The sequence below is a fragment of the Ceratotherium simum genome, chromosome 14 (assembly GCF_057802395.1).
Source record: "Ceratotherium simum simum isolate JZ-2026a chromosome 14, ASM5780239v1, whole genome shotgun sequence".
In the NCBI taxonomy this organism is placed as follows: domain Eukaryota; kingdom Metazoa; phylum Chordata; class Mammalia; order Perissodactyla; family Rhinocerotidae; genus Ceratotherium; species Ceratotherium simum.
The window spans coordinates 43,078,451-43,098,548 of NC_141913.1; the positions used below are offsets into that span (position 1 = coordinate 43,078,451).

The following is a 20,098-nucleotide window of genomic DNA, read 5'->3' on the forward strand; positions in this document are numbered from 1 at the left end:
AGTGTATGTTCATTTCACATTCTAAGAAACTGAGACAGAAGGAAGTTAGAAGTGGGGAGGTTAAGACCTCCCATTGAGTAGATGCTCCGCATGTAAGTATGTGAACAAGTCCACCTTGATGCCTAAAATAGGTCTTGATGTGTTTATACATTCAAAGTAATTGCTGGCCGAAATTCACTTAAGCATATATATTTCTTGAAGTTACATCTGTAAAAGTAGTTAGGAAAACTAGCATGACCTGGGAGTCCAGTCTTGTGACTTTTAGTCATGCTGTGGGTTTCCTCAAACTGGGGAGGGGTTGATTTTTATTTGTGATTAGACAGACTTCATATGAACTGAAAATCAGCAGAGGGTGGAGGCAAACCCATGCATGACTACGTGGCAAAGCCTTCTCTGCAATCCCAGAAAGGTGAGCTAGGAAATCTCTGATCTCCTCAGTGTGGGGTTCAAGTCAAGAGACAAGATGGCAATTTTTAAGAGTATTTTGAAGGGCAGTATCTTACCTAAAAAGTTAAGTCAGTGGCTCATGTCACCAAGGACAAGAGAGAAGAAACCAAATATATTTGTTGTTTCAAGCTTTAAATGCTCATTTTCTCTTAGGGTACCTTATATTTTTTGTGTTCTCCACTTTATTCCCCCATGCCTAGCATAGTATCAGGCAAACATTACTTAATAAGTGTTTGTTGAGTGCATAAATGACTGTGCACTCTCAAATCTATCTTCATTCTGCACCCCAAATTCACTTTCTCCACTGCTTATAGGTTATTATGCAAAAATATAGGCAAATACTTTAATAAATCATAACGTTTTCTCTATTGAACAAATATCTTTTGTTTCCCTAGGTATATTTTAAGATTAATATTAATTTTATTTTTACTAAGGTAATACATCTCACTTTTAAAAAAATGGTACTAAATTTCTTAGAAACTAGCACAGATCTCCTAAGCCCCAGTCTCAATCCACACAGCAAAGCATTTGACTCTTTTAGTGATTTTTTGTTGTACTTACTTACATATTTCTAAATGACTTGCTTATTCTGGTATTACTCTGTTTAGCAATTTTACACATTTTTTTATTAACTCTATGTTATAACGGTTGAGGATTGAGTTGTCTTATTCACACATATACGCAGGCTGTCTTTCCTTATCCCCACTGTCCACATATAGCTATATCATAGTTTATTGTTACTCTGCTGTCACTGGTCCCAGTATTCTGATTCTATCCACATCTGAACAAAGCGTTATATTATCATTGTTTCTTTTCTCTCATAGCCTTCTGTTTTTCCTGGAGTTAGTAATACCCTTTTATTTTCAATTTGTTTAGTATACTTTGTACCTACTGTAAATTATTCACAAATGCCCCCAAGTGATCTTTCAAACTGTAACAACCAGAATAGTCTAACGGCTATAACAACCCCCAAAATCTCAGTGGTTTTATACAGTTTATTTCTTGTATATATCACAGTCCAACGTGTTGCAGATAGGGTTTCGATGCCACAGCATTATTCAGAGCCAGAAATTTCTTTCATCTCAGGGCTTTAATGTCTTCTAGGGCCTCAGAACTCTTCACTGAATCTTTGTGTCTGGATACTAACAAGGAAAGAGGGAAAGCATGGAGAATCTCCTAGGTCATTTTATGGGAATGGCCTGGAAGTGGTGTGTATCACTGCTGCCCACATAACACTGGCTAGAACTCAGTTATACGCCTCCTTACCTGCACAGGTCTAAGAAATGAAAACTAGTGGGGTGCTCAGGAAAAAGAGAAGAACATGGACTTGGATGAGTACTTTTAGTTTCCAGTGGACACACATTTATCAATAATTTTTCAAATGTACATGTACATCAAATAATTACTCTCTTTTTCTTTTTTCTTGGAGACTTTCCTACTGCAATCCATCATCCTGCTTCTTTCTAGGCTGGCTTTGCAATTGTTCTTCTGGAGAATTCACTTTCCTGGCTCCTGCACTGGACCTGCATTTCTTAGGTTCCATCTCTTCCTTGTTCTTGATTTATAAGGTTGTTTGAGGGACCCATCTTTAAAAACGGTACAAGAAGTATATTTTTGAATCCTTGCATGTCTGGAAACATCTTTAATCACACTTGGCTGACATTTTGTCTGGGTAGACAAATCTAAATTCAAAATAATTTCATTTTAAAAATGTGAAGTCATTTAAAAAATATTCTGGGGCCGGCCCCGTGGCTTGGTGGTTAAGTGAGCGCGCTCCACTGCTGGCGACCCGAGTTCGGATCCCGGGCTCGCACAGGCGCGCTGCTTCTCCGGCCATGCTGAGGCCGCGTCCCACATACAGCAACTAGAAGGATGTGCAGCTGTGACACACAACCATCTACTGGGGCTTTGGGGGGAAAAAATAAATAAATAAAATCTTAAAAAAAAAAAAAAATATTCTGGATCCATTACTGCTCTTGAGAAATTCAGTACAATTTTTATTCTTTTTCTTTGTATGCGAGCTGCTTTATTTTTCTGGAAGGTATTTTCGGTTCTTCTCTTTATTCCTGGGCTTCTAATATTTCAGAATGATGTATTTTGGTGTGTTTAATTAATTAATCAATTAATTTAAAAAATGTTCTCTTGGACTTTTGGTGGAACTTTTGATCCCTAAAATCCATAGTCTTCATTTTTGGAATTGTTTTTGCATTATTTCTTTAATTAATTTTTCCATCCCTTTCTGGATAGAAAGAACTCTTCTGAAACTTTCCAGGATCCCTATTAGTCAGAAATTTTTCCCTTTACTCCAATTTTTTATTTCAATAACTTTTTGTTCTGTCTTCCTGAAGAATTTTTCAACTTAATCTCATAATCCATCTGTCAAATTTTTAAAATTTTGAGTATATTTTCAATTTCAAGAGATTTCTTTCCTCTGTTCTATATAAGTTTCTTTTTAATTCATTTTCTGTAGGAGCAGAGTGAAAATGCAAGTGTGCATGTGTTCAGTTCATCTTGTTAAACCACAAATTATTCTAATTTACTTTCTCCAAAAAATAAACCTCCAGTCTCCTGGAGGCTGGGTTGAGCAGATGGAGGAACTTATGGTTGGTTGATTGCACAACAGTGGGGAAGGGAACTCTGGGTCCAAGCATTCTGTATACAGACATCTAACCAAACCCCTGTGTTTACCCCACCACCTGGCCTCCTTCTATGGTAATATTTCTGCCTCCTAGGCCTGAGCCTCCCTGGATTATGCAGGGAGAATTATCTTGTTTCTTATCTATAACCCCTCCTACAGGCATGCAGTATATAAACTCTTCTCCTCTTCCAAATCAGTTACCAAGCCTCCATCTGCCTTGGGTTCTTCCCACCATCCATTGCAGTTTGTCTTTTGATGTCTCCTCTTCCTTTTATTTGTCTTTATGATTTAATAACTATTAAAAAATTTATTGATTCTTGTGTTAAAGGAGTTTGAGGAAGGGGAGATGAAACACATGTGATCAATTTTCCATTTTCAACTAGAAGTCTACCATGTACATTCATATATGTGTTTACCGCAGTGCTGCATTTATTGAATGATAAACCTATTTACAGAAATTATGTCTATTTAATTTGTGCTACATAAACTCCAGGTCCAGGCAGGTATTCATTTTTTTATTATGGTGCATGATGCTGTCACCTTGTTTTCACTGGTTCCAGGGTCTTTTATTCTGCTCTACTTCTGGTTAAAGTGGCCTTCATGTAGTGGCCAAGAATCATTGAACCATTTCTCTCACGTTCTCCCACCACCTTCTCCCCCCTGGAATCCCTCTTCCCACAGGGAAGGAAAAGTTTCACCGTGGAGTAGCCAAGTAGCATCACTATGTAACTCTAGTGCCTTTGACCCTTGGAACCAGAAAGACAGGACTTAAGTGGCAAATGACTCTAAGAGAGCTGTCCCTGCAAGAGTTGACCCTTTGAGGCAACTGACATACTTATCTGGGGAAATGTGACAAGGAGAGCAGACAATAAGTGTGTGTGTTAGACTTCCTCACAGCAGGAACTTTTTCTAGAAATATGGAGGCAGCACAGTGTAGTGACCGCTGTGAGCTCTGCCTTCCGGATCAGCAGACCTGAGTTCTACCTTTATGGACCTTCATGATTCTGGGCACATCATTGTGACTTCCTCAACCTCAATTTCTTCATTCTTAAAATGGGGACAATAAAAATAATAGATGCCTTGTCTATTTCAAAGCAATGTTGTGAAAGTCAAATGAGATGACCTATGGGTAAGGGCTTTATAAATTCTATTGCGTATGGGAAATAATAGCTATTAGGATTAATGTGTGTAGGTGAACACATGAACTAGATGAAGAATACAGATTATCATTGTATAGCATCGAGAATCATTTTAAATTAATGTGCTATACACAGTGGAATTAATTCAAGGTTGTTATGTTCTGTTTTGTAATCTCTCTCCAGGTTCATGGACACACACTTTTCATGTACTTAGATATTGCTAAGGGTTGCAAAATAGGATTTACCATAAATAGAGATTCCCAGCATATATATTTTGAAAATCTACAACCTGAACATCCTATACTTCCTCCTAGTAGATCAGAATAATTTTTATGAATTGGACCTTAAAACTTTGAGAGAATGGAGTAGAAAAGTGCTACTAAAATAATAAGTATAGCCAGCACATATATAGAATTTACTGTGCCAGGTACTGTTCCAAGCACTCTGCTGATATGAGCTCATTTACTCACAATAACTCTATGAAGGCATTTTATTATCCCCGTTTTCAAGATAAAAACATTGAGGCACAGAAAATAGAACTTGTTCCATATTTTCCTAACAGACAGATTCCTGTGGGACCAAATGTTTTCTCCAGTACTCCTCTTTCCCACGACTTTGCTATTGTTTGTGTTTGTTTTGGTTATGAGCTCTTCCTTTACCCCCTCCTACAGCACTCTTCTGGGAGACACTCCCTAGCTGATAATGGCACTGCCTCCCAGATTGTATCTAAGGGACCCTGTCAGAACTAGGTCAAACAATTAAAATTTAAGCAGTCATCTCATTGTTTACCAATATGAATGCAAGCAACAGGTTGGGAACTTTTTAATTTTCTTCGCAGAGGAATAAGTCAACTGCTGTGATGTATATACAACCTTAGATTCTTACCTTTACCATCAGTCTATAAACTAGGGATGGCAGAGTCTGAAAGGTGACCTCAAGAGAGCCAGCCAGGATCTTTGTTGTGCATGGATGAATCCGAAGTGTCTAGAAGAGGGTCTGCCACACAGTAGGTACTTAATAAATATTTGTTCAGTGAATGTGTGTGCTCTTGATTTCATCTGATCTCATAGACACAACCTCTATTTACTAACCTACTGATCTCTGAAGTGACTTTAGGAGGCAAAGAGCAGGATGGTCCATACTGATTAATGTATTCATATAAACAGACCCTAACTTTTAAAACACTAATTTCTTTACAACTCCCCTTTTATTTCCCGAAGCCTTTCTCTGTTCTCCACTGGCAATTCCCTGCTCTCTCTATAGTTAATGAGACATCCCCTGGGAGGAGAATGCAATGCGTTGGAAGCAGTTCTCACAGTGCCCTGGGCTCTTTGAATAAGAAATATCAAAGAAAACACGGGAAGATAAAGGAATAAAAATGGGCTCGCTGCTAAGGCTTGAAGCCCCACAGTGGGGAGAATTTCACCAGAAGCCAAGCGCCTTTGAGTCACCACCAAGATTTGCCTGAGGTGCGCTCCGCACATCCGCCTTAGGGCTGGGAGACACGCCTTCTTCTCACACAAACCTTCCAGATCCCGGCGTCTCTGCGGACTCAGGGGTGGTGCTACAAGTCCTGCCACATGCAGTCTTGACGGGCAGGGGCTGGGGACCGGCAGCCGGGGGACGGATCCAACGCCACAGGTTGGAAAAATAAGGATCTGTCCCGGGGATTGTCGCCCTGTAAAGCAGATCCTGTGCTGTTGCTGGTGTGGAAGCCTAGGAGGTCAAGGGCTTGGGACAGGGGAAGGAAACCTCTGAAATCTGACACCCAGTTCTCTCGCAAAGGAAACTTCGCAGGCTGGTGAGTTGGGGAAGCCGGGCTGTTATTGCTGGAATGTGTTTCCACCCACTCAGGGTATTCTCAGCTGCCTAGCCTGCGAAAAGGAAGTGAGACGTGGATGAGGAGCCAGAGGCCAGGAGAGAGGCAGCCGAGTCTGCAGTCTGTGCCTTGGGCGAGCCTGATTCTGGGTGTGAGCGCCGTGGATCGGCGGCTTCAACAGAAACCCTAGTGAGGACGGGATGTGTGCACACGGATGTCATCAGAAAACTAGCTGGCTGTCTTTGTTTTGGTATTTGCATATCGAACAGCTGATTAGGATACAAAAACCGTGCAGCGCGATGCCAGTATCCTCCTATTTGTAGCTCAAAAAACAACCAAAAAATACTTAATAATAATAATAATAATGTGTTTAGAGTTTCCTTTAAGGAGAAGTAATTTAGTGAGGCAAGCCAGGCAAGTGATAGGACATTTCTTCGCACTTCCTCAGGTGAAATAGCCACAGAGAAATCAAAAGTGCTTTGTGTCTTCCAATTTTCTGCTCTGTCAATTTCCAAATTCTGATCCAAGTGTTGCAGCTACTAGGGTGTGTGCAGGTGTGTCCCTTCAAGTGGTCACAATAAATTAGCTTCCAAGAGTTTCCCACCCCATACGTTATTTAATTATCTGAAAACTATTGAAGCAGGTGAAACGTAACTAGCAAAGGCTAGAGGCTGCATTCCTAGGAAAAAGATGTGTTGGGTTCAAGTCACCACACCTGTAACATGTGTACTAGCTTTTTATTTCAAGATCTAAAATTAAGGGTATAAGATTCCAGTTGTTTAAATGGTACATTATTAAATTAAGCTCAACTTAATACCATGTGGTTTCAGGGTTATTAGCAACAAAATTATCATTTAACAAAAAATAGCTATTTATATTATAAAATATATAATTTATATGTGATCTACGATATATGATATATGATGTATATGATTATGTTATTATTTTATTATTATTGATATTATTAAATAATTAAATAATTAAAAATTTAATTAATTAATTAATTTAAAATTAAATTAAAAATAATATTAAAATTAAATAATTTTGATTTAGTTCTGTTTAAAAGAAAAATGTGCACTCTTCTTAATATTCAGTTGCATTCATGCATTCAATAATATTATAAATATATATATATTTTATATGCATGGTCGTATAGTCCTAAATTTGAAAAGTTAACAAAAAAGATGGACTTCAGCATGATAGCCTCAGGTATTTAAGTTTATTGACTTTTCAAGTTACCAAAATGTCTGAATTGTAGTACGAAGTGAGAGCCATACTTGCCTTTTGCCATTCCCCCTAAATAGTTATTTTTCATAGTTTCCCAGCACAATCCTCTACCCAGATGGGATCAGCCCTTCTTGAAGGCAAGAGAGGATTCTTATGGATGACAAAAAGGGTGCTTTTGACAGATAGTTTAATACTAATCAGGCTTTTCTGGTTAAGAACTGACTATGGCCTGCCATAAAATGTCACCATCATTGCTCTTGAAAGGAAAACAAAACATTTCCGATGAAACTGGATGAGCCTGTTCTTGTAGTTGCCAAGGATGAATAAAGGGAATCTGTCAAATGTAAGCAAAACACAACTCGCTCATAGGCGTTTCTGGAACAGGAGTATTTGACCTGATAGGGAAGGTAACCCTAATAGAATTGATCTTCTCAGCTCCTTTGCTCACCAGCTTATACTAAAATTATCTGCTGGTTTCTGAATTGCTTTTCATTTATTTAACTATTCTTCTGGAAAAGTGGAAGTCATTCAAAGCCTCAGGTGGTTCAGGACAGAAATCTGCTCTTTTCCCATCCTCACTACGGGAAATTTTTGGTTAGTTTTTTTTTTGTCTTTCAGATCAGTAGAGCCTGAAACATAGACCAACTATTCACATAAAGCTCAGCTCACAATTAATCCAGTTTCTCGAGTTGATTCATCAAGGCAGGTTAACCAATAGTTCAGCTCTTAAGCAAGTAATTGTAATGTTGAGATGCAGGAAGACAATTACAGTAAAAACAGACAACACAAGACCAGTTGTTTTCCATGAAGAGTATGTCACTTTCTAAAGATGGTGGCTAAAGGGGAATGACTTTACTCCTTATTAGATGTGTATGGAACTTAAGTTTATTATATAGTGTAGGAAGTAGCAACATCACTAAGCACAAATAAAACCTATTATGAATCCCATAAATAGAGTTGAGAGTATTACTTAATTTGTTTCATGCCCTTTGCAATCATTATTCATGTTCTGTAAATATTAACCTTCTCTCATAGTCCCTCCTTAAATAAAGGAAACTTGTCTAGATTACCAATAATGAGAATAACACTCTATTTAACACATAGCCAAGAAATCTTCATTTAGTTGTCTTTTTTAACTAAACAACTACTCAATGTATTGAGAAAAATGATTTAAGTTTCTTGTTCATTTATTCAGGTATTTATTAATAGTGTCAAGAGCTAGTCTGAGCAGAAGTGGGCAAAACAGTCAAAAACCCCTAGCCCCATAGAGCTGGCCTCTTACTGGAGAGATAGAGAGTAAACAAGATAAGCAAGTTGAATGGATGGTACGTTAGAGATAAGTGGTGAGGGGAGAATATATAGCAGAGGAGGGATGCAGAAAGTGTCAGTGGCACAGCCCAGCGAGTGTTGAAATTTTAGATCAGGTGCCCAGGGAAAGCCTCCCCGAGAAGATGATATTTGAATATTGGTCTGAAGGAAATTAGGGAGTGAGCCATGTGGTTATGAGGAGGAAGAACTTTACAGACTGAAGGACCAACAAGCAGGGCTTTGCCTGGCATCTTCCAGGAACAGCAAAGAAGCCTGCATACCTGGAGCAGAGGGAGTGAGCGGGAGGGTAGCAAGAAATGGGGAAGGGGCGATAATGGGGCCAGGTCACCGAGGGCTTTGAAAGTCCTAATAAACATGTTGCCTCTTGATTTTTATCCTGAGTGAAATGAGAAGACACTATGATTTAGATATTGTCTATTGAAAATTCATCCCACAGATACTGAGCATACTGTGAACTTTGGTATTCTTCTAAGCCCATGGATAATGGAGGTTAATATCATGGAATTACATTCTAGTTTGGGGAGAGAGACACCTAAGTCAATAAACAAATTAGCAATTATGCAACTTTCGGTGTTATTAAAAAATTTTTTTTGTAAACTAATGAGAGCAACCTGGGAGAGGAAGGAGGACTCAGTGTGATGTAGTGGTCAGGAAAAGCCTCGGAGGAGACCATGTTTTTAAAAGGTCACCCTGGCCTTCTTGAAGAGAAGGTACTGTAGGGCGAGCAGAGTAGGAAAGATACCAGTTAGGAGGCACTTCCAGTAGGCTAGAGGTGGCAGTGGCATAGATCAGGGTTGGAAGAGTGGTCCTGGAGAGAAGTAGATAGACTCAGAAAATAGTTGCAAGCAGAACTGACAGGACTTGCTGATGAATTGGATAAGGGGTAGGAATGAAGAAAAAGAAAGAACCAAAATGATCCCCAGGTTTTGTACTGAAGATACTAAGCAGATGGTGCAGCTGTTGCCTAAGATGGATAAAGCTAGGAGAAAAAGAGGTTTGAAAGGGAAATGAAGAATTCATTTCCAGGCTTTTGAGGTATTTTTAGGTATCTAAGTGGAAATGTCAAATTGGGCTTTCGGATGTAAGAATCTGGAGCATTTGGAAGAAGTCACAGCTGAATATAGAAATTGGGGAATTAAGTGCCTATGGATGCTATTTAGAGCCATTGTCTTGAGGACATCACCCAGAGAGGTATTAGAGAGCGAGAGGGAGAGAAGTAGAGTCCTAAGGACCAAGCTCTGGCTTATTCTAACTCTGAGGAATCTTGCATAGAAGGAGCCAGTAAAAAGCCCCCCACCCTCATCCGAGAGGAGAGTGTCATCATGGAACCCAAGCCGGAAAGTGTTTCAAAAAGAAGAGAATGGTCAGTTGTGTCGGAGGTTGCTAAGATGAAGAGTGAGATGAGGACCGGGAAGTGATGACAGCACGTAGCAGTGTGGAAGCATTGGCAACTTTGGTAGAAGACAGAGTTCTTAAAAAGAAGGAATTCAGATAAACTAACTTTTAAAAATTCTGGAAATGGCATTTCACATAATCCCAAAAGAGAGACCATGAGAGAAATTCACAAGGCTACATGGAGGTTCTAATAAAATCAATTTTTTAAAATGGCTTATAGAACAGATGAACAAAGCAACACATAATTAGAAATACCTACAAAGGTGTTGCAGGAGCTGTAAGCGTGGTATGAGGGAGAGTAAAACCCAGAGTGGGCTGAAGCCTAGAAAAGTGCTGAGGCGAGCCAAAGATTCTTTTAGCATTGCTTAGAGCAAAGCAGTGAATAAGCAAGTTAGTGGATGTGAGAGAAAGTGGAATTACTCAGTTTCTATTTTGCTTCCCTCTTCTTTCTACATAAAAGAAAATAGCGTTCAGGGCCAGCCTTGGTGGCCTAGTGGTTAAGTTCGGCGCTCTCTGCTTCAGCGGCCCAGAGTTCGGTTCGCGGGCGCAGACCTACAGCACTCGTCTGTTAGCGGCCATGCTGTGGCAGTCGCTCACACACAAAAAGAGGAAGACTGGCAGTGGATGTTAGCTCAGGGTGAATCTTCCTCGGTGAAAAAAAAAGAAAATAGTCTTCAAAAATGGGAAGGATTAGACAATACTAAAAGAAAATTAAAGACAGTTGCGTTGTGACTGCAAATAAATGGGAAAGAATAAAGATGGCATTGGTCAAGAAGACCTGTCTTAGGACCCTGTTGAGACCTAAAGGATATCTGGGTGCCAGTCAGGCGGACAATTGGGATAGAACAATCCAGACGGAGCAAAAGCATCTGCCAAGTTCCTGACCTGGGAAAGACCTTGGTGCATTCGATGAGCTGAGAAGAGTTTAGCAAGTGGAAGGCAAGGGGTGGAGAGGGGCCTAGGTGAGGCTGGAGAGACCATGGGAAGTCACTGCGAGGATGGGATAAAACCAGAAAAGACCAAGAAGTGCAGCACTCCAAGACGATTTATTGTAGACGCGGCCTGTACCGGGAAGTTGAACTAAATGACCTTCAACCTCTCTTCCAAAACTGCAATCCTACAAATACAAAAACACAATTTGTTTGATATTTGATAGTCTGGATCACAAATTAAGAGATAATAGTGAAATTTTAGTTAATACAGTTGTAAAAAATAACAAAACAGGGGCTGGCCCGGTGGTGTGGCCGTTAAGTTCGTGCATTCCGCTTCGGCAGGCCAGGGTTTGTAGGTTCAGATCTGAGTTGCAGAACTACACACCGCTTACCAAGCCATGCTGTGGCGGCATTCCCACATATAAAGTAGAGGAAGATGGACACGGATGTTAGCCTAGGGCTAATCTTCCTCTGCAAAAAGAGGAGGATTGGCAACAGATGTTAGCTCAGGGCTACTCTTCCTCAAAAAAAAAAACCAAAACAGATCAAAGTAAATTAAGTTGTAGCTGCCATTTAAACCAAATGTCTAATATCCAGAAATACAGGAACAGTCTTTCTTAGTAGGTAAAACTATATTCAAGGATATCAAGACTCTCCCACATAATTTTGGGAACAATTTCAGAGAGGGCAGATATAGATGTCATAAATTGGTGGGCTTTGTATCAAACCATTAAGAAGTCCATCACTAATCAAATACTGCTAATGCTATGCAGTATAGTATGCGTATGGCATTCAGTTTCCTTAAGGCTTGATTTTCTCCTGTGTAAAATAAAAGGAATAGATCATTTTAATATCCCTATTGTCTAGCTCTAGACCTGGGAAACCTACAATTCTTGCTTCGTGTTTAGTTCCTTCCTTCCTTTTTTCCTTCTTTCCTCTCTTCCTTCCATTTGTGTACATATTTACCCATTTAGATAGATAGATTGATAGATATACATAGATATAGATGTATGTATGTGTAATAAGTATACACACACACAAATACACAGAGAGAAAGAAGAAAGAGAAATATTTAAACTCTATAAGATAGGAAGAAATTTCATTTTAAGAGGCCTAGGGAAAAGTACAAGATTTTATTTTAGTCTTCTTTCTGTGGCACATAAGTTTATTTTCAATGATAGTGAAGTTGGGGTCAACCCAATCTGTTTTCTTGTTGCTGCTCTCCTTAAGTTGCTCAGAAAAACAAAACTGTGTATTAAATCTGACCTGAGGGACACACCATAAAAATAGTTAGAAAAAGCAAAAATTGGTTTGTTTGCATGATATTTGTCCATACTAACTTAGGCAAAGTCCTGGAACCTGAGAAGTTCGTTAAAAGAATTACTTAGTTCTCGTGGTCTATTATTCAAAATATGCTGTTTTCATAAGCAAAATGTACTGTTGATAAATCTTTCTGGACATGTCAAAATATTAAAAATAAAAGATGAAACTCGATTTTTTCGGAGAGGGAAAGAAAAACTAGGCATCTCTTAGTGCTTAAAAAAAAAAAATTGAAACCTTTTCTTAGATCAAGAGCTTCCTTATATTGACTCAAGTGCCTCCTTAGACTGACTTAGGCCTGCAATTTTCTGAAACTTTCTCCTAAATGCTGGGAAATGCAGAAGCAACACAGCTTTTTTGCTAATTCCTTAATTCCTTGAGTGAACTAAGGATAGATACCAGGACTAAGTATGTGGAAACTATTATTCCTAGTCTGCTTCTACCCCGCCTCATTCAACCTTTGATCTTAATCTTCCTAAAATTAGCAATACCTGTTGTCAAACACTGCCTCTCAGGGTTTGGAGATAAAAGCTTATATTAGAAACAATACAGAAAACAACACTGCAAAACATATCTTAGAAAAAACAATCATTTTAGTGAAAACATTCTGGAATTTGTTACTGAGGGTTAAAACATAATGAAACAGGTTTAAATAAACAGGACATCATATTAGGAAGATCCATTCTTTAATCTTCAGTTGGAAATGGGATGCTAGTTGATGAAGACTTCTGTGTAGTAGTAATGAAATGAAATGGGCAACTGTGGGTTTGCTTTTCTCTCAGGCCCACACTAGGCCATATCAGGCGCTAGTTATTTTGAAATTGACCTATACAGTCTCCCCAAATCTCCTTTGTTAGATTGTAATTTTTCTTTTAGCCACTAGAAAAACCAAGTAAACAAAAGTAGAATGTATAACTCATTAGCAGTGCGCTTGGATACCTTCTTAATTGAAGTGCCCTCACCTCACCCCAGGAATTTACATACTTGATGAGAATTCATACCATTTGAGATTGCAAAGAGTATACTTAGATAAAAGTGAGGGTGAGATGAAAAATGGAGGATAAGGACCCTTGTCCAGTGTGTGTTTTGTCCTGTAATGGGGAAAGTTATGCCAAGCCGCGGGCTTGGTCTCTGCTGCAGACTTGGAGAAAGACTGATGTGTCTGTTTCCGGGGCAAGCTGCAGGAAGTCTTTGAGTTCTGTGTTGTGGTTTTCTCTGTAAAACAACCATGTGATAATAACTGAGTTGCTGTGAAGATGAATTTCCCTTGAATTGTCACGTTCTTCTTTCTGGTTCCCAACAGCTTTTCTAATCAAGTGTGGTTTTCATGGTTCTGACTCCTTACAGGTTTTCACTCTTTCAAAGTACACTTTGACTTTTAAAGTAAACTCATGCATCAGGCCCAGGGAACCAGAAACTTGTTTCCTATCCTTTAGTTCCCGGAAGGTGTTGGATTAAGCTGATTTTGGTGAAATAAAGCCTTGAAGTATGGCACAATTAGTCTGCAGTAGCAATGTTGATTCTTAAAATCAATATAGTAAATATTCAGACATCTACCGGGATAGGCTTGGCACCTTGAGAACAGAGAACTAATTCAAAAGAGAAAAGGCACAATTCAAATTCATAAATGTTAACTATATCTTTAAAGAAAGATGTTCTGTTTTATCATAATATTTAGTAACCAGTAGAAGCATTTTTATTTGTCTTATTTCTCAGGCACCATGTTTTTTCAAAAGTGTGTAGAAATTGGAATAGGATGGTTAAAGAAATAGCTCAAGGGGCCGGCCCAGTGGTGCAAGCGGTTAAGTGCACGCGCTCCGCTGGGGCGACCAGGGTTCGCCGGTTCGGATCCTGGGCGCGCACCAGCGCACCACTTGTTAAGCCATGCTGTGGCAGCATCCCATATAAAGTAGAGGAAGATGGGCACAGATGTTAGCCCAGGGCCAGTCTTCCTCAGCAAAAAAAGAGGAGGATTGGCATCGGATGTTAGCTCAGAGCTGGTCTTCCTCACAAAAAAAAAAAAAATAGCTCAAAACTGCTTTCTAATTAGTCTTTTCTATTGTAAACCTGTTATTGTGCATGGTCACTTGATCCAAAAGATGAAAATAAGAAATTTAAGAACCAGTGACATTCTTTGAAGAGCACAGATTCTACCTGGATAGCATAAACTTTAGAGAAAATGTTCAGTTAGTTATATTAAAGTTGACAATGCTATTTATTAAAATAAAAGATCTGCTCACCGTGTTAAAACTGAAAATAGCAATTTAATCTCTGGTATAATTTTTATATATCTGAATTTTTTATTAAAACAATTCATTTAGTGCCTCTTATGTGTCAGCAACATATTTGGTACTTTGGTTGTAAAAATGAATAAGACATAGTTTCTGCTCTTGAAGAACTAAGAGTCTGGTAAGGTAGAGAGATACATGAGCAGATAATTTTAGTATAACCTGGCAAAATTTAAGTTAGTGCTTTGAATGCAGTATTGTGGTAATAAAGAGGAAAATCGATTACAGAGGTTAAAACTGTAGAGAGAGCAGTTAGGAGTGGGAAATAAAAAAGGTCTGAAATTAGCTCATTGATTGTAAAGTTGGAGAAGAGAAGTCAGATTAGAGAAATAATTAAGTGGCATTGATCAGATATTGGGAGAAAGAAGAAAGAAGAAATTTTTATAAAGTCTCAATTGCTGGTTTTAAGGAGGCAATAGATGGATGAATAGAGGTCCCCAAAATTGAAGTTACATACAGAAAAGGTGAAGCATGGTGAGGGAGGGAGACATACTGCATTTGGGGTACCTGTGGTCATGCAGTTGTGTTTGTTCAGGAAAATGGCTTCTGGAATCTAACTTCCTAGGAGAGGTCAGGCTGATGATAGTGATTGGGAAATATTGGCATGCAGGTGATCTGAATGCCGTCTCTTAAGGAGACCCCAGAAGGAAGGAGGAACAGTAGCCAAAGATAGGACTAGTGATTTTTTCTTTTCTATAAGCACTGATCTGCTTTGGCTATAATGACATTTAAATTCTGGAAGGACTTAGGGGAAATGTAAAGTTATATCTAATAATATATATACATATTATTATTAAATTGGGAAGATATATTAAATCTGCCTGTAGCTCTTGGTTTATGAATATGGCATAATTTATCCCTTTCTGTGGGGCAACCGCTTTAAGTAATATTTCCTTTCCCTACAATTCTGTTCACGCATATTCTCTCCCAACCCCCCTTGTGAGAAATGACAAGTCACATCTCAGTTAGAAATGTGTTCTAGTACCATAGAATGGAAAACCTAACAGCTTCCTAAAGTCACTAATTCTATTAATTTGGTCTCACTAGTATCATGCTTTAATAACTGATACCCAGCCCATATCAATTTTAGAACAAATTAATTCGCATTCTCTTCAATTTACTCAGTAGCTTTGGTCTAGCTCTGCTATGACTGAATTTACGACACTTAGTTAACCTCAAGATCTACTTACCAAAGCATCACAAAATGTATCTCGATGTTCTAAAAGAATAATTGCCTTATAATGATTACTTTTGCAATTTCCAATAATATGTGAAATATTGTCAAATAATTGACTTGTAAATATATGTCAAGTGATTGACCAAGTTTAGGGAAAGTTATTCTCTCTCTCCTACCTCCTCTTCCTCACCTCATCTCCATCCGCATGTTAATACTCGCTCCAGTTCACTGCTTGAAAAAGTTTGGGAACTATTTTATCATATTTAAAAACATTCTATATACAACTATCTGCCACTCACGCTCCATCACAAGATTTTCTGATTATTAAATAACCTGTATGAGAACATTCTGCATGCCTACTTGTCCAAGTGAGACGTTCTCTCTGTTCCTTCTGGATTCCAGGTGTGTAAAGCTTTCTTGGTTATGGATGCATCATTTCAGGCATCTAGTTCTGAACAAATGTGTTTTTCATGAAAATTTCCCGTGATGTGCCAATAGCCCAGTTGTTTGTGTTCCAATTATTATAGATGGAGGAAAAAAGTCCTAAAAATCATTTTCATGACTCATCCATGAATTAGATATAGTCCATGTCTACAAATACCCCAGTCAAGATTTCTAATTAGAACCATGTTGACTTTAGTCTTTTTGTTCTGTTTTCCTCAAGCATTTGGTTACTTACATTATTTACTAAGCTATTATCCAACTGTGAATCTTCTAGATTATCCTACTTTGTAAATTCATCAATATTACATATTCTCTTGGGAAATACCAGTGAGTTTTTTCTTGTTTGCCGTTTGAGTATAGGGAATCTAACAATATGGGCACAAATCTCTCGTTTTGCAGAGTATTTGGACTTATGCGGAAGTGTAATAATAAATATGAAGAAAAAGCTGTAAATATCATTACTGAAAAAAAAAGTCCTCCTATAATTTATGATGAACATTTGTGAATCACTATAAATTCTGACTGACATGGTTATATAGTGTGAAAATTTGCATTGATAAAAAATCCTCGATTAAAGACTGACAACAAACACCATCATTTTCAGCTTTGAAATATTGTCACCAAAAGAATGCATGCATTGAATGCACCAATTTTCAAGTCTAGGCCACTGTGTAAGAAAACCGAAAATTTGATCATTTTCATTTTTATGGGCCCAGTTTTGCAAATTCTACTTTTTCCTACTATTGCTTCCTGATTGGAATAATTTCAGAACATTCATACAGCATACATACCAAGGTATGAAACAGACAGAAGAGCGATAAACATTCTTCCATTCTAGCCATAATCTTTATGAGTCTAGTTTCCTTTTGGCACAATTGCCAAAATTGGCCCAAAGAACAGTTTGAAGGCAAAATTGAACTGAATGATCCAGGCAACAGTGAGGTCTTCTCCAAACCACACAGTCTCAAGGAAAAGGGTATATAAAGGCAGAAGTAAACGTTCTTGTCTATTTAAGGCCTTTTGTTTGGCCTGATGTATTATCTAGCACTCCCAGATACTGAGGGCATATACCAGGTCCAGGACTAATTAAGAAAAGTCTAAAGAGTAGACAAGATCTAAAATAATATCTTTTTGGTTTTTGAATAGCAAATATCACTTAATTCCCATTACTTTAAAATTACCCTGTTTAACTGGATCTGAAATGAATTGATACTAGAATTAAAGAGGAGAGTGAATATTTTTATGGTATCCATTCCAGTGGTGACTTTCTAGAACTACATTTATACTATAGAAATGGTGTCTAAAGTAAATCCATAATATTCTTAACAACAGTTACTTTTCTCATGAAGCTTTATTAAGGAAGAAACAAAAAATGCTTTTTTACAGACTTTTTAGACAAATGATATATCCCCAGCTTCTCCTATGTAATTGGAAATAATGAAGCTTTTTTAAGGCCAAACATTCCCTGTGGCCCCTAAACTCCTGTCTGGGCAAATAATTTTATTATATGTCTATTTTATTATGGAGGTAAGATTATCTCTTTAAGTCTTTTGCTCTTTAACATTTATAAAAGATGGAGTAAAGAACTTTCTTTTTAGTACAAGTCATGGGTAAAATTGATCTCTCTCAAAATTTTATCTCAGAGCCCACTTTTATCTTTTTTGATATTTTTCTACAGTGCGTGGTACCAATTTTTTGCTCCCAAGCTGGGAAATCAATGACTTGTTGACCAGTCTTTCTCTCATCCAAGTACTAACCAGGCCCGACCCTGCTTAGCTTCTGAGACCAGACGAGATCGGGTATGTTCAGGGTGGTATGGCTGTAGAGTGACCTGTCTTTTTGATGAAATAATTTCTGCTGAAGTAGCTGTGGCTGAAAACAGCCAATGAATTACTCTTCCCAGTAAGCATGTTTGCTTTTAAACATGTAGCAAAAATCCAAAGGCAGGACTAATGTTAGAAGTTTTAGGCTTAAGAATAGAGTTGTAGTGAAAAAATTGGGGACAAAAGGAACTTTATCAGTAAGACTAATAGAGCCTATGTGAATGGGGATGCTATGGCCTGGAATTTCCTGGGTAGCCACCATTTAAAATCTTCCATTCTAAGGGCAGACTTCGGGTTAGAGAAGTGTTCAAATCCCTAGTTCTGAAAATACGGTCACATCCCTTTGTAAAAAGGTTCTTTGGTGTCCTTTTTGTGGAGTCTCTTAAGTCCATCCTCAGAAAGGGAATTGTCCCTTTCATAGAGTTTGAGGCTTGCTCAACAATACTGCCCACAACATTTGACTGTTATCCTTGACAGGGAGTTCTCAGTTTCCTGTCCTGTGGGTGAACATTACAAGTATATGTAAATAGAGTCAATTGGTGAAACACTGGCAAACACCATGGTTAGTCCTCAGTCTAAAATAATAGTAACTGATCAACCAGCCTGAGCATTGTCCCATCAGGAATGGTGGCATTTTTCTTAGCTAACCTCTGCCAACTGCTAGTATAAGACATGGGCTTAAAACAACTGTAGTTTCTCTAAACAGGTCCAGGTCCACAACTGTAGACAAATGGCCAACCTCATAGATACATGAAAGCAAAAGATCTCTTGGTTCTTTGCATCTTGGTAGTTTTAGAGCAATCCTTAACGCCATTACTGCCCTCTGAGTTGTTACTTTCAGAAACAGACATTTACTAGTCAGGTCAATTTCTAGCCTGTCAGCCGGGAGAAACAGACTTAGTACATAGAATAAAATGGTTCAAAATTGAGGATATAGACAATTCACAGGGATCCCAAAGAGATAACAGTTTGACTTTCCTTAGAGACAAAAAATACCTTAATGATTATAGTAAGCAGAAGGAGGCCAGCATTCACCACATAAACATGTTTGGAAGTGTTGTCAAGTAACAAGGTAGGTCAAATGTCTAATGGCAGAACACTGCTTTGTAAGAAATAGCCCGAAAGTAAAACTAATTGGTTCATCATGGGAAAATTTAGTCCTAGTTTTCCATCCATACTTGGCTTACTTCCAAACGATGATTAATTTCAAGTCAGTGAAAATTAGAAAACTGACGTGGAAGTGGCTGACCTACTTGTTTGTAAGAAGTGATACGTAAGCAGTTTCTTATTTATTCCACCATAAGGGAAGCCTAGGTCAGATAACTACTGAAATTTTTAGAAAGATTTTCTGAGTCAAATTCCTTTGTGGAACTGCTAGAACCCTTAATCAAATGCACTGAAATCATTTCCCATCTCTTTTCAAGGACATGAGGTTTTTGAACTATTTTCCAGAAAAAGATTTCGGTAAAGCTTTATGTGTGAAAGGAAATTTGGATAGATATTTTCAACTAATTTTTAAGTATAACATGGTTTATCAGGACATTCTCAAGTCCACCAAAGCTTATATGATAATATAAAGAAAGACAAAGAAAATAACCATGTAGGGAACGTGTTAATAGGATAGAATTCCTTTCTCCTGTGGGTCAAATCGGAATTCAAAACATTGACCGCAATATATTTTAAGAGACACATTGCCATTAGGTTTTATCTATCTTTACTTTTAAGAGCAAAATGCCTATTTAAAAATATTCTTAGTTTGGAGGGCTGCTGCAACTAACAATTTCACCTTAGATTTGGTAGTTTTGGAGAAAAGTGCTTGTTGTATCTTGAATGCATACATTTATTTATTTATTTATTTTTTTGTGAGGAAGATTGGCCCGGAGTTAACATCTGCCAATCCTCCTCTTTTTTTGCTGAGGAAGACTGGCCCTGGGCTAGCATCCATGCCCATCTTCCTCTACTTTATGTGGGACGCCACCATAGCATGGTTTGGCAAGTGGTGCCTCAGTGCACACCCCGGATCTGAACCAGCGAACCCCAGGCCACCTCGGAGTGCGCGCACTTAACTGCCTGCGCCACCAGGCTGGCCCCTCATACATTTATTTTTTAATGAGCAGAAA

General features: G+C 38.3%; 1 protein-coding gene across 2 annotated transcripts in view; it reads left to right on the forward strand.

Moving 5' to 3' along the window:
- Positions 1-5,823: 5,823 nt before the first annotated feature.
- RAB27B (RAB27B, member RAS oncogene family) overlaps positions 5,824-20,098 on the forward strand; it is a 58,595-nt gene continuing 44,320 nt past the window's right edge. The window contains exon 1 of one of the 2 annotated variants that reach the window (XM_004422555.3): positions 5,824-6,025. The gene's annotated coding sequence lies outside the window, so the exon portion shown is untranslated. The remainder of the gene's footprint in view (positions 6,026-20,098) is intronic. The other variant, XM_087439256.1, reaches the window with a different exon arrangement.